We start from the raw sequence: 12,717 nt of genomic DNA on the forward strand, positions 1-12,717 counted from the left end.
TTATTTATTGAAAGTTTTTTTTTTTTTTTTTTAAGTTTTGAGGGTAAGGAAAAAATTGCATCACTCTTTCGTAATTTGTATAAGATATCATGAAAACAAGAAAAGCGATATATTCATATAAAATTAAAATTATGGTATGATCTTTATATGACTTGTCTCCATTGAAAATCCTTTCAAGTGGAAGCTCAACTATCAAAGAAATTGCATCTTATAGGACATTGGTAGCGATAAATTTGAACATAAATATTTAACTATATCAAAGAATATTATAATTTGTACCAAAAAAAAAAGAATATTATAATGTTTTTCAACTCTCTTTCAAACAAAAAAAGATACGGTATAATGTTTTCTGTGAGACCCGCACTTATTTAAATCAACTATCTAGAAATTATAGAGATATCAACTATTTTGTGATAATTTTTGGACAACTTTCTTTTTTATAATCACATGATATTCTCTTCCTATTATTTTTTACTAACAAAAAAAAAAACAAAATTGTCATCAAAGTTGTCATTATGTACAAATATCATTGCTCGAAAGATATATACCCATCCCTTGTATTTTTTCCACACTATTAAAATTTATTCAACACTCTATTTACACACTGTTTTTTTAGAGGACCACGTCTCACACTTGTACACACATAAGCTTCCTATTAGAATACAAAATATTTATTGTATGAACATTAGTAATCTTTTTTTTTCCACCGTACCTATTTTGTGAAGAAAAAACCATACACGTTTTTAATGCGACTTTGACATTCGCATACTGCAAATTTTGAGGAAGGATCTCTCTATTTATAAAAATAAATAAAAAATACCATTTAATAAGCGATATACACAAATAAAAGTTGTGGGTTCCACCATCATTATTTATTAATTTATTTATTTTTTATGTGTTTTTATCGGGTTAAGATTCTCTCAATTTAATAAATTAAATGGAGTTTGCAATTTAAAGAAAGAAATGGAGAGGATCTTAACTCGCATGTTTCCTTTTGGCCGGAAACAACCCACATTCAAGTGGGTCCTATAGGCCCTTTGATAAACGTAACCACCTATGAAGTCTGGATACGAGATACGATACTGCACCGATACGTCGATACGGAAAAATTTCAAAAATCAAGATACGATACAGCTAGGAACGTTAATAAAAAAATTATATAATTAAATATACCACATAATTATAACCATTTTTTTTTATATGCAAATATATTAACAAACAAAAGAAACCAGTCATAGGCTCGTAACACTTCAACATAAGTATATATAAACAATATTGATGATTAAGAGAGTGATGATTAGTCAATTACATACACAATATATCCCAAAAAGAACATCATTGTTATATTATATTCAAAAGAAAAATTGTAAGTGTTATACTAAATCGATCCAAAAAAGAAGCACTATAAAAAAAAAAAAAAAAAAAACACATCAATACTCAAGAATTAAGTTATTTTAGTTAACATTAATTGAAAAATATTGGGGCAGGTATCGGTGTAGGATAATTATCATATACTATCCTGATACGTATCGGGAAGTATCATATAATTATTTATAAAATAAAATAAAGTTAATCTTCGGATACTCTCCTGATACGTATCAGAAATTATTAGGCAGGTATCAGTGCAGGATATGCAGAGGATACGATACGTCATCCATTTTGAAGTATCAGGGATTCATAGGTAACCACTAAAATGTGAAGAAAAAGTAGCGAAAGATGAAAGGAACTTGACCAAAATATGTTAGTGGAAAATTCCAAGGATGTTACATACGAATGTTTGTGGAAGCTGGCAAGAAAGATCCTGGAAAAGACTCAACTACGAATACTCCAACAATTATATTTAAGCTGCGTTGCAATGTAAAGTGAGACTATTCTTAACAACTTATAACAATTATCTAATTTTTCTTTTCAGTTTCACAGCAAGAAACAGTGCAAACTAACTACATCATCCTTAGCAAGTTAGTTTTGGCTTTTACAATTTCAATGGCTAGTAGTAGCATCCAAACTGTCTCTTCATCTAGGAGGATGAAATGGAAATATGATGTGTTTGTGAGCTTCCGTGGCGAAGACACGCGCAACAATTTCACTGATCATCTTTTTGGCGCTCTCATAAAAATGACATTGTTGCATTCAGAGATGATACAAACCTAAAAAAAGGGGAACATATATCATCCAAGCTTGAACAAGCCATTGAAGGATCCCATATTTTGATTGTTATCTTCTCAAGAAACTATGCTTCTTCCACATGGTGCTTACAAGAACTGGCAAAAATTGCTGAATACTTTGAAGTATCAGGACAAACTGTTCTACCTATTTTCTATGATGCGAGTCCATCTGCGGTACGAAAGCAAAGCGGAGATTATGAAAAAGCCTTTCAAAAGCATGAAGAAAGATTCAAAGAAAACTTAGAGGAAGTGCAAAGATGGAGGGGAGCCCTAACACAAGTAGCCAATCTCTCTGGTTGGGATATGAAGGATAAGTAAGTAGTATTTTCTCTGTTTGCCACAAGCTGATCAACACTTTTAAGTTTACTAACAAAACTTTACCTGTTTCATTGAACGAATAATTTTCAAGGATTTGACTGAATTTTTCAATTAATTACAGTAGCACTTTGTCATTATATTTGATGTTTACTGTCATGATTTTTGGTTCTTGGATTGTTTTATCAATTAATCTTTGTTGTTTTTGTTTGTGGTTGTCATGTGATGATTTGGAATTTCTATCCTCTGGTCTTCTAGGCCAGAATATGCAGAGATTGGAAAAATTATTAAAAAGTTAACATGCTTATTGGGAAACAAAACTTCAACTTTACCTGGCAATATAGTTGGGATGCACTCACGAGTGGAAGAATTAGAAAACCTTCTGAATTTGGACTCAGATGATGATGTTCGAGTTGTAGGGATTTGTGGAATGGGCGGAATAGGAAAGACAACTCTTGCTAAAGCTTTGTGCCCTAGAATCTCCAATCAATTTGCTAGATGTTGCTTTATTGATGATGTGAGTAAAATTTATAGAGGTTATGGCCCAATTGAAGTGCAGAAGCAACTTCTTTGTCAAACTCTAAATGAAGATAATCTCCAGATATGGAATCATTCTATGGGATCTAATTTGATTCAAACTAGGCTATGTCAAATAAAATCCCTTGTAGTTCTTGATAATGTTGATAAAGTTGAACAACTGGATAAACTGGACATAACACGAGAATGTCTAGGTTCAGGGAGTAGAATTATCGTAATTTCTAGAGATGGCCATATCTTGAGAGAGCATGGAGTAGATGAAATTTATGAAGTACGAGCATTAGATCTTAATGATGCCCTTCGATTGTTTTGTAGGAAAGCTTTCAAAAGTGATGATATCTTGAGTGGTTATGCAGACTTGACATATGATGTACTAAAATATGCTGATGGCATTCCACTAGCAATTGAAGTGTTGGGCTCATTTTTGTATGGTCGAGATGTCTCTGAATGGAGAAGTGCATTGGCCAGATTAAGAGAGAATCCCATGGCAGAAATTATGGATGTACTACGGCTTAGTTATGATGGACTAAAGGATATAGAAAAGGAGATTTTTCTGGATATTGCTTGTTTCTTTGATAGAGAGAGCGAGACATACGTGAAGAAAGTTTTAGATTTTCGTGGATTTCATCCCGAAATTGGCTTAAGAGTTCTCTTTGATAAATCATTAATAACCTATGGGAGGTTTTCTACGATTTCTATGCATCGTTTGTTAAAAGAACTTGGCAGGAGTATCATTAAAGAAAAATCACCCAAAGAACCAAGAAAGTGGAACAGGTTGTGGGACCACAAGGATGTCCACAATGTTATCTCGGAAAAAATGGTAAAATAATTATCGAAATTAAATTATTGCTCGCCATTTTTCATTATCAATTAATAACTTTGAACTATGTAGTGTTATCAATGTTATTTGCAATATTGTAGGCGACAGAGAACCTTGAAGCCATAGTTATGGAGCGATGTACAGAAAATAAGGCTGAAGTAGAAGCAATGACAACATTGAGGGCTGAAGCTTTAGCAAAGATGACTCGCCTTAAATTGCTCAAGCTGCGTGATTTGAATTTCTCAGGAAGTCTCAATTTTCTTTCAAGTGAATTGGGGTATCTATATTGGGAAAAATATCCTTTCACATGTTTGCCATCAAGTTTTCAGCCGGATAAACTTGTTGAATTGATCCTACGTTCTAGCAACATCAGGCAACTATGGAAGGGAACAAAGGTACTACAATCATATGGTTACGAGTATGGGTAAAATGGATGGAATGGATGAATATGGATTTGAATTCTAATGGATGGATTAAAAAGTCCGTTAGTTCATTACAATCCACTATTTATTTTTGTTAAAAAAAATCATCAAATCCATCCATCAAGAATAAAATTCAAGTTCATCCAATCCATCCATTATTAGATTTTAATGGAGGGAGAATTCATCCTATCCACAATAAAAGTGTGACTAATACCTTAAATTCGTCCTTGAATTTTGAAAAATCGATCAAATTTGTCCCTGAATTTTGCGAAATATCAAATTAGTCCATAATTTACAAAATGTCAATCAAATCAGTCCCTCCGTTAAGTTGGTCTGTTAACGGAGGTGACGTGTAACGTTAACCCCTTACAAGGCTTACCACGTCAGATGACACGCAAACACCAATTGATTTACAAAAAATTTCCAAGGACCAAATTGATGGATTTTCAGAAAATTGGCAACGGCTCTTTCTCTTCTTTGTGAGTAACGGCTCTTTCTCCTCTTCCTCATTAACGGTTATTTCTTCCCCAAATATATAAATTTGGAACCCTAATGTTATAATTCGTTTTATAGAGTTCAAAATCCCCAAAATTTCCTCCATGAATTTATGTCGAAGTTCTTCCCCAATTCAAAAAACTTAGAACCCTAATTTTTTTGATTAAATTCGAAATTCATAAATCAAGTGGTCTGCCTTGTAGATTCGGTGTTCAGAATTGATGGGTGGTGGGCGTATTGGCAAAAACAACTACAACAGCCGGTCTTCCATTGCTCTCTCAAGCTCCTCCCTCTCTTCATTTGTTAATGGCACAATTTCAACCTCTTCCGTATCCACCACATGTTGTGCATATATTTCCAATTCATTTTCATTTGCCCATGCAACTTGTACCATATCGCAGAAGTGTTTATAAGTTGTTAATGGAGTCAAGCATATGTTTATATCATCTTCAACACCTTCATACGACTTCCAATACCACAGTTTAGATACCTTAAAGTAACCTCTGCAACATTTCGCCACCTTCTCAATGTCCCACAAGCATAACTGATCAACATCCATTTTCTCCCAAACACAAAACTTGTAACATACATAATCAAATAACTCACAAATACACATTGTCAAATAATCGTCAAATAATTTATCTTTATACAATCACCTGGAAAAGAAGTATATTATTTTGAGCTAATATATTATTAATTCTTCATAGAACACTTGTACATATACATACGCAATGTATACACTATGCAAATTAGCAACTAGTCACAGAATAATTATTTTCAATTTTAAAAGTATGAATTAAATATTATCAATCATGTTAGGTTAAAGAAATTATGATCTTGAAATGATAAACACATATAGCTTATGTTTTCCACACTGAATGGCTTTTACTTTATTTCATTCGATATAATCCCATCATATAATAACATGCAAGGCAATTTGAATTGAAACATCATTAGTAGTGAACAAATCATGCATAATACAACACCAATAAAAGTGCAGTACGGAAATCAATAAATGGAAATTGAAATAGAGAGATGCAACAAGTAATTGATTTGGATTAATTTCGTATGTAGCAGCGACATCAAATAACAAGGACTGAATTCAAATAGATAAGGCAATAATAATAAGAAGTAACACGCATGAATAACAAAGGTTAAGGTACACAGCAACAACACAAGAACTAATATTCAATAAATCGGAGCCATCATCGATAGACACATTAACTATAATTTAAACACGGATTCAACATGTCAGAATCATGGATTCAGAGATTATAATATACACAAAATCATAGTATCAGATTAGAGCATGAATTTATAAAAAGATTCAATAAAAACCTTCACTTTTAACCTAATTCTCCAATTCTCAAAAACTAAACCTACAACATGTTAAATACAATTATCAGAATTACAGACTTAGGAGAATTGATTGTTAGTCCCACCCTTACATTAACAATGAAAATTGCAGCTCTCTAGGTCACTTTCTCTTCTCTTGGTTTTTTCTCCCTTTTCTCCAAAATTGATCATATGTTTTTTTTTTCTAAACTAGATTTCCCTATTTATAATCTTTTTTTCTATTTTATCTTATTTCTCTTTCTCCCCCAAAACTCTCTAAAATCTCATAACAACCCCTAAACTCAATATTATTTTATTTTCTAATCTTATTCTATTAAATAATATAATAAGCCACCTAATAAATCATATAATCATATAAATATATTCTAAACTCTCTTAATAAATTCTAGACTCAATTAAATAATTAAATAAATTAAAACAGGCGTTACAAAACTCACCACGAACGTATTGCAGCCTCCGATACTCATCTTGCTCTAAACAACCACCGTGATGCAAGATTACCGTAATAGAGTCTTCCATCCTGCGAATTTTGCTAACATCGTCCAAATCAAAAGCAAAACAACATCAAAAATGCAAATCAGACTTCAATATCAACCTCAAAAAACCCTTTTTATAAATTGTTTAAATCAGGACGTGATTTCGTTCAGTACAAATATAAAGTTCTTCATTTTTAGTAACCAAACATAAAGACATGAAATTATTAAGTTTCTAACAAAAAACCCTAAAATTACTAATCTAAAAAACGCAATCAAACACATAACACTCACAAAAAAACATCAACGAAACATGATATGAAGTTCAAAGTTGAAAAAATAATGTCTAAAACTAAAAGCAAAAATCACAAAAAACGGACACAAAACAGGGAGAAACAAACAAAAGTGAATGGAAAACAAAGTTGAATGGTGTTACCTTGACAAACCACGAAATCTGACTTCAAAACCGAATATTTTCCAAGGTTGATCGCCGGTGATGATAATAATTTTGGAGAAGTGTAGAGGGTGACGGTTTAGGCGGGAAGGTGAAAGGTTAGGGACTTGTTTGATGGTTCTGAGTGAAAATGTGAGGATGAAAGAAAATGGTAATAGAGGGGTATAATTTGAAACACAGGAAAAAAGAGACTGAAATGTTAAATCTCGAATTTTTACAATTTCCATCAATTTAGTCCTTGTACACATGGCTGACTTGCTGACACGTGTATAGGACAACACAGCATGAAAGAAGCCACATCATCACCACTAATGGACCTTTTGGACGGAGGGACTAATTTGATGGACGTCTGTAAAATTCAGGGACTAATTTGATATTTCGCAAAATTCAGGGACGAATTTGACCGATTTTTCAAAATTCAAGGACGAATTTAAGGTATTAGTCATAAAAGTGTATTATTTATTGAAATGTTTTCTAGAAGCTTGTTTTTTCGACATCTATTGTTTTCTAGAAACACATGAAAATGACCAAAAATTCAATGGTAATTAACTACCGTCGATTTTCTAGTTAGAAGCCAGTGGTAGTTAACTATCACTCGGATCTATTGGTCATTTCGATGTGTTTCTAGGAAATATTGGAAGACAAAAAAGCAATTCTCTTTTTCTAGCCTAAAAATATTTTTTGACATAAGCCCCGAATAATTTAATAATCAAGAAATATTAAATATTATTAATTAAATAATTTAAAATAATGTGGTGGTAAGAGGTGGCAACCGGTGGTCAACCGGCTGCTGCGGGCGTTGACCACGACGAAACGCTGGTGACCCGCAACGGCGTCTGGTGGTGGTCCAGCAAAAATCCGACTACCAACCGTGGTCCGGCGGCGGCTCACACTGGTTGCAACAGAGTTCCAGCGTTGACCGGTCAAGCTACGTCGTTGACCACCATACATAATAAAATAATATTTTAATAATATATGAAATTAATAATATTTAAATACTAAAAAAAAATCAGAAAATTAATGCTTAAATATGATTATTAACCTTTCTCTTTCTACTGACCATTGTCTGCAGCCTCTTCACAATTTGACACATATTGATCTCTCTCACTCGAAAAATCTTATTATGATGCCAAGTTTCTTGAAGATTCCGAATCTTGAGTCCCTAAATCTTGCAGGATGTATAAAACTGGTGCAGATTGATCCATCCATTGGTATCTTAACAAAGCTTTTCGAATTAAATTTGAGAGGTTGTAAAAATTTGGTTAATATACCAAACAGCATTTTCAGTCTGAGTTCTCTCATACATCTAAATCTGTCAGGCTGTCCAATATTACTTAATAATAAGTTGTTAAAGAGACAAAGGCAAGTAGAAAATTTGAAGATGCTTGATGATAACAAAGAAAGTACTACCCAATACCAATCAACTTCCTGCATCCACAAAGTTCTAAAGCGTCACTTTGGATTTTCAATTTTTCGAAAGCGAGAAGATTCAATTGGTTTATTGTTGCCTTCATTGTCTCATTTTTCATATTTGCAATTTCTTGACATAAGTTTCTGCAATCTTCTTCAAATCCCTGATGCTATTGGGTGGTTACACTGCTTAGAAATCCTAAGGTTGGGTGGGAACAGATTTGTTACTCTACCGCCTAGTATAGAAGAACTTTCCAAACTTAGAAAATTGAACTTGAATCACTGTAAGCAACTGAAATATTTACCGGAACTCCCATCGATAACTGCTTTGCCAATAATAGAAGATATCCTTGACTATTCTGGATTATATATTTTTGATTGCCCCAGTTTAATTGACACAAAATGCTGTTATAGAATGGCTTTTTCTTGGATGGTAAAACTCCTTCAGGTGCCTCCTCCATCCTTTTTCCTTTTGTCTATATCTCTTTTTATCTGATTCAACTACTAATATATAAGTAATTAATTATCTGGTAGCAGGTGCACGTGAAATCCAATCTCCCAATTGGCGCGATTGATATTATCATTCCAAGAACTCAAATTCCAATGTGGTGCAGTACACAAAATGTGGGTAGTTCAATAAGAATGGACCCATTACCCATCATGCGTGAAAAGAACTGCATTGGTGTGGCTTGTTGCTTAACATTTGTAGCACATGATGATCCAAATAGTTTAGGTGAAGGAATAAAGCGTCTTAGTTGGTTCGGTCTCGGTTTTCAAGATGAACCAGCAGGAATGAGCTCTTTCAACTATATTCCCGTACATGTTGAAAAAGATCTGATTACAGTTGATTTAGATCACCTGTTGCTACGTTTTATCAGTAAGGAACACTTTAAGTCTGAAACATTGGATTTTGATATTAGCAGTGGTCTTGAATTGGCAGCTGAAGTTGGGAAAGTCCCCGGTTTGCGTGTTAAGGTAAAGAGTTGTGGTTATCGTTGGATATTTGAGGAGGATTTGGAGCAATTAAACCCCCGCAAATGATTAGTTGGAAATTCCTCAGTTCAAAACATGTATCTAACAAATGATTAGCCATATCATTTAGCCGATTAATGAAAATCCCAGAAATTCAGTAGAATTCTAAAAAAATAAATAATCCGCTTTTGTATTTTAAATATGTTAATAAGCTGTTTTTCTGCCAGTTCTCTTTTTATGCTAGAGACAATATTGAACATGCTTGATCATTGATACTTTTTTTTTTAGGCACAGTTATCATTGATACTCTTTTTTTTTTTTGAAAGAAAAGTTATCATTGATACTCTATGATGATCTATATTGCTAAATGTTAAGTCTTTGATATATTTATCTTAATGCTAAGTTGATGTTATTGTGGGTCTAGCACTTTTAATTAGTTAATGAATAACTTACTCAATAGTGTTTAAACATAACTATGAACATGAAAGGAAGTTTGAGGCACAGTTTTTCTTGGCATTCTTTTTGAGAGTATAGATGGTGATCTAGTAATTTTGAAACATTTGCATTTTGCCTCTATAATCCCTTGTCGAGAATTGTTGTTGACTGTCGAGGAATTAAAAAACCGACTGCAGTTAACTGCTAAAGAAAACTTCGGTAGTTAACTGTCGAGAAATATGTTATAAGAACAGAACAGACATAGGAGTTTCCAAAACTCCATTGTTGCGTTTTTTATTATCCTTGGTGCGATTTCGAACAATTTGAAGCCATTCCAAGCCAATTTCAATCACAAAAACAAGTAAGTTTTTTAAATCCTATTGCATTGTTGTTTTGCGGTCGAATTGTTTGTTTGTTTTTTTGTTAAATTTCGATTATATTGATTTGTTGATTTTATGATATGTTAGGATAGTTTAGGTTAGAATGGTTAGAATTGTTAGAGAACATTTATTGAATTGTTAGGTTTAGGTTTTGATGAATCGTTGTAGAATTGTTTAGGTTTAGGTGTAGGTTTTGATGATAGTTTAGGTTTAGGTTTAGTTTTTGATTTTACGATTTTATGGCATTGTTTAGTTAGGTTTTGATCGCGATTTTTTTTAATGTAGATTTGTCTCATAATCAGTGTAACGTTCAGGGTGATGAGAAGAACAAAGAAAAATCGCCTATGATGTGGCACGGAATTGTTTGTGATGGTTCCGAAAAAAGAAAAAAAAAGGGTTCGTAGGTGTCGGTGTACAATCACTCGAGGTTGAGGAGGAGCGGGAGGACATGCTATTTTGGTCCTCAACCAAAACAAGGTGCCCCAGGGACTGTAGCGAGCAACCCGATTGACTTGTGTGACAAGGAAGAATGAATGTAATGGCTTTCAATGCCTAATTGTTTTGGATTTTTTTATGTTTTATTTTTGTGTCGCGCACATTTTGTTTGACATTATGGTACTTAGAATAAAATCGCATTTGGAATAATTTCGATTAAAGTCGCGTTTTGAATAATTGCGTATTGGAATAAAAACTAATTAAATCTAACGTGAATTCAACTAATTAAAATTGCATAATAAATAAATAAATTCGAAAAGTGAATAAATAAGATAATTATTGTTCCATTCAAAACAAAATATATGTTATCACATTACATTGCATTACATTACATTTAAGAATGTAACTTCCAACTGCAACGATTGTCTTGCCTTTGAATGGGGCAAATTCAAACTTGCTAAGCAGCATGACTCCAATATTCTATCAGCATCTTGAACGTTGGTATTCAAGTGTCAAAAGAATGGAGTGCATTCCTTGACACTTGAATACCAGCGTTCAAGACGCTTATCGAATGCTTGAGTCCTGCCGATTAACAAGTTTGACTAAAATAGTAGACTAAAATATGGTTTTGGTCCCTGCAAATATGGCTCGTTTTGGTTTTAGTCCCTGTAAATTTTTTTTGTTGTTTTTGGTCCCTGCAAATATGCCTCATTTTGGTTTTGGTCTCTAGCTCCACTTTTGTGATGATTTGCACACGTGGCACATGATAACTGAACCCATTTATTAGAGAAATAGTCCCTGCAAAATCTTTTGATTTTGAAAAAGGTCCCTGCAAAAAAAATTTACAGGGACTAAAACCAAAACGAGGCATATTTGCAGGGACCAAAACATTTTAGCCTAAATAGTAATTCTACTCTATTTATCGTTTAAAGTAGTGTGACATCCTGTTTAAGTTGATTACTCTGATTATTATGTAAAAAAATTCAAGTTGAGAAAACGGATTATTACATAATCAGGAGACAGTCTTTCACAGACTTTGTTTCTCATCTCAGACATTTCTCCTATCTTATTCAGTATAGTTGGGTAGATAGACTCATAGGGAGTGTTATCAGCAGGCTTTTTGTGGAGTTTGTTAAATGTATAAATTCTGCCTAAAGGAACATCATCAAAACCTTGGAATTGTACAAACCAATTGTGTTCTATAGGAGAATGAGGAATATCTTGGGTGGCAGGAGTTGCAGTTTGTTCCAATGGTGAATAATCATAAAATCGTTGCGACATCAAGCAGAGTAGGGGTCATCATTCCCCGTGAAAAGATGAAAATGTTGGATCTCACTAACGAATATGATAGGAATGCGAGTAAATGTTCCATCTAGGTATGAAGTTTGTTTTTCAGAGCATAATCAGGTCTTAAAGACCTCATCTCTTCCAAATTTCACCTGTAGAGGCCCAAACCATGGTATGTTAGGCGAAGTAATCTTGGTAAAGCATCTACAATAAAAGGGAAGGTTGGATTTTCCAACTTCGATAATAAAAAGGCTTTTCTGGTCACCTCACTAAGGGTAATGTGGTCACAAAATAGGTGAATATTACTAGCCAAATCATTCTCATGAGAACTTTGAATCGAAGATAAAGAGGAATTTTTTTTTCTTCTGAAGAAAGATAAAAATAGGTGGTAGGAGAATCTCTAGGCAATCAAGAAGAAACATAATAAAGAGAATTTCACTCACCATGCTATCATTATTTTAGTTTAGCTTCATACTCAAATCTTTTGAGCATTTTTACGTTATGCTTCATCATATCACAACTGTTGGAGCTTGATTAACAATGGTGGTTTTTCACTGATCACACACACATTTTCAGAGAGAGAGAGAGAGAATATAGTTGTAACAGAATTTTGATGAAAAGGAACTGAACTTGTTTTTATTCACTGTGTAACAATATTTATATATCACTTACAAATATGCTATGTAAACACCTTATAAAGTGTAAGCTATATGTGAATACAAAACTAGATTATTTATTTATTAATCAACTAACACACCCCC

The 12,717-nt window shown here is 33.2% G+C and overlaps 1 pseudogene; it reads left to right on the forward strand.

Moving 5' to 3' along the window:
- The first annotated feature begins 1,817 nt into the window (after positions 1-1,817).
- On the forward strand, positions 1,818-9,612 carry LOC25496183 (disease resistance protein RUN1-like; annotated as a pseudogene).
- The last annotated feature ends 3,105 nt before the right edge of the window (positions 9,613-12,717 follow it).

The sequence above is a fragment of the Medicago truncatula genome, chromosome 6 (assembly GCF_003473485.1).
Source record: "Medicago truncatula cultivar Jemalong A17 chromosome 6, MtrunA17r5.0-ANR, whole genome shotgun sequence".
In the NCBI taxonomy this organism is placed as follows: domain Eukaryota; kingdom Viridiplantae; phylum Streptophyta; class Magnoliopsida; order Fabales; family Fabaceae; genus Medicago; species Medicago truncatula.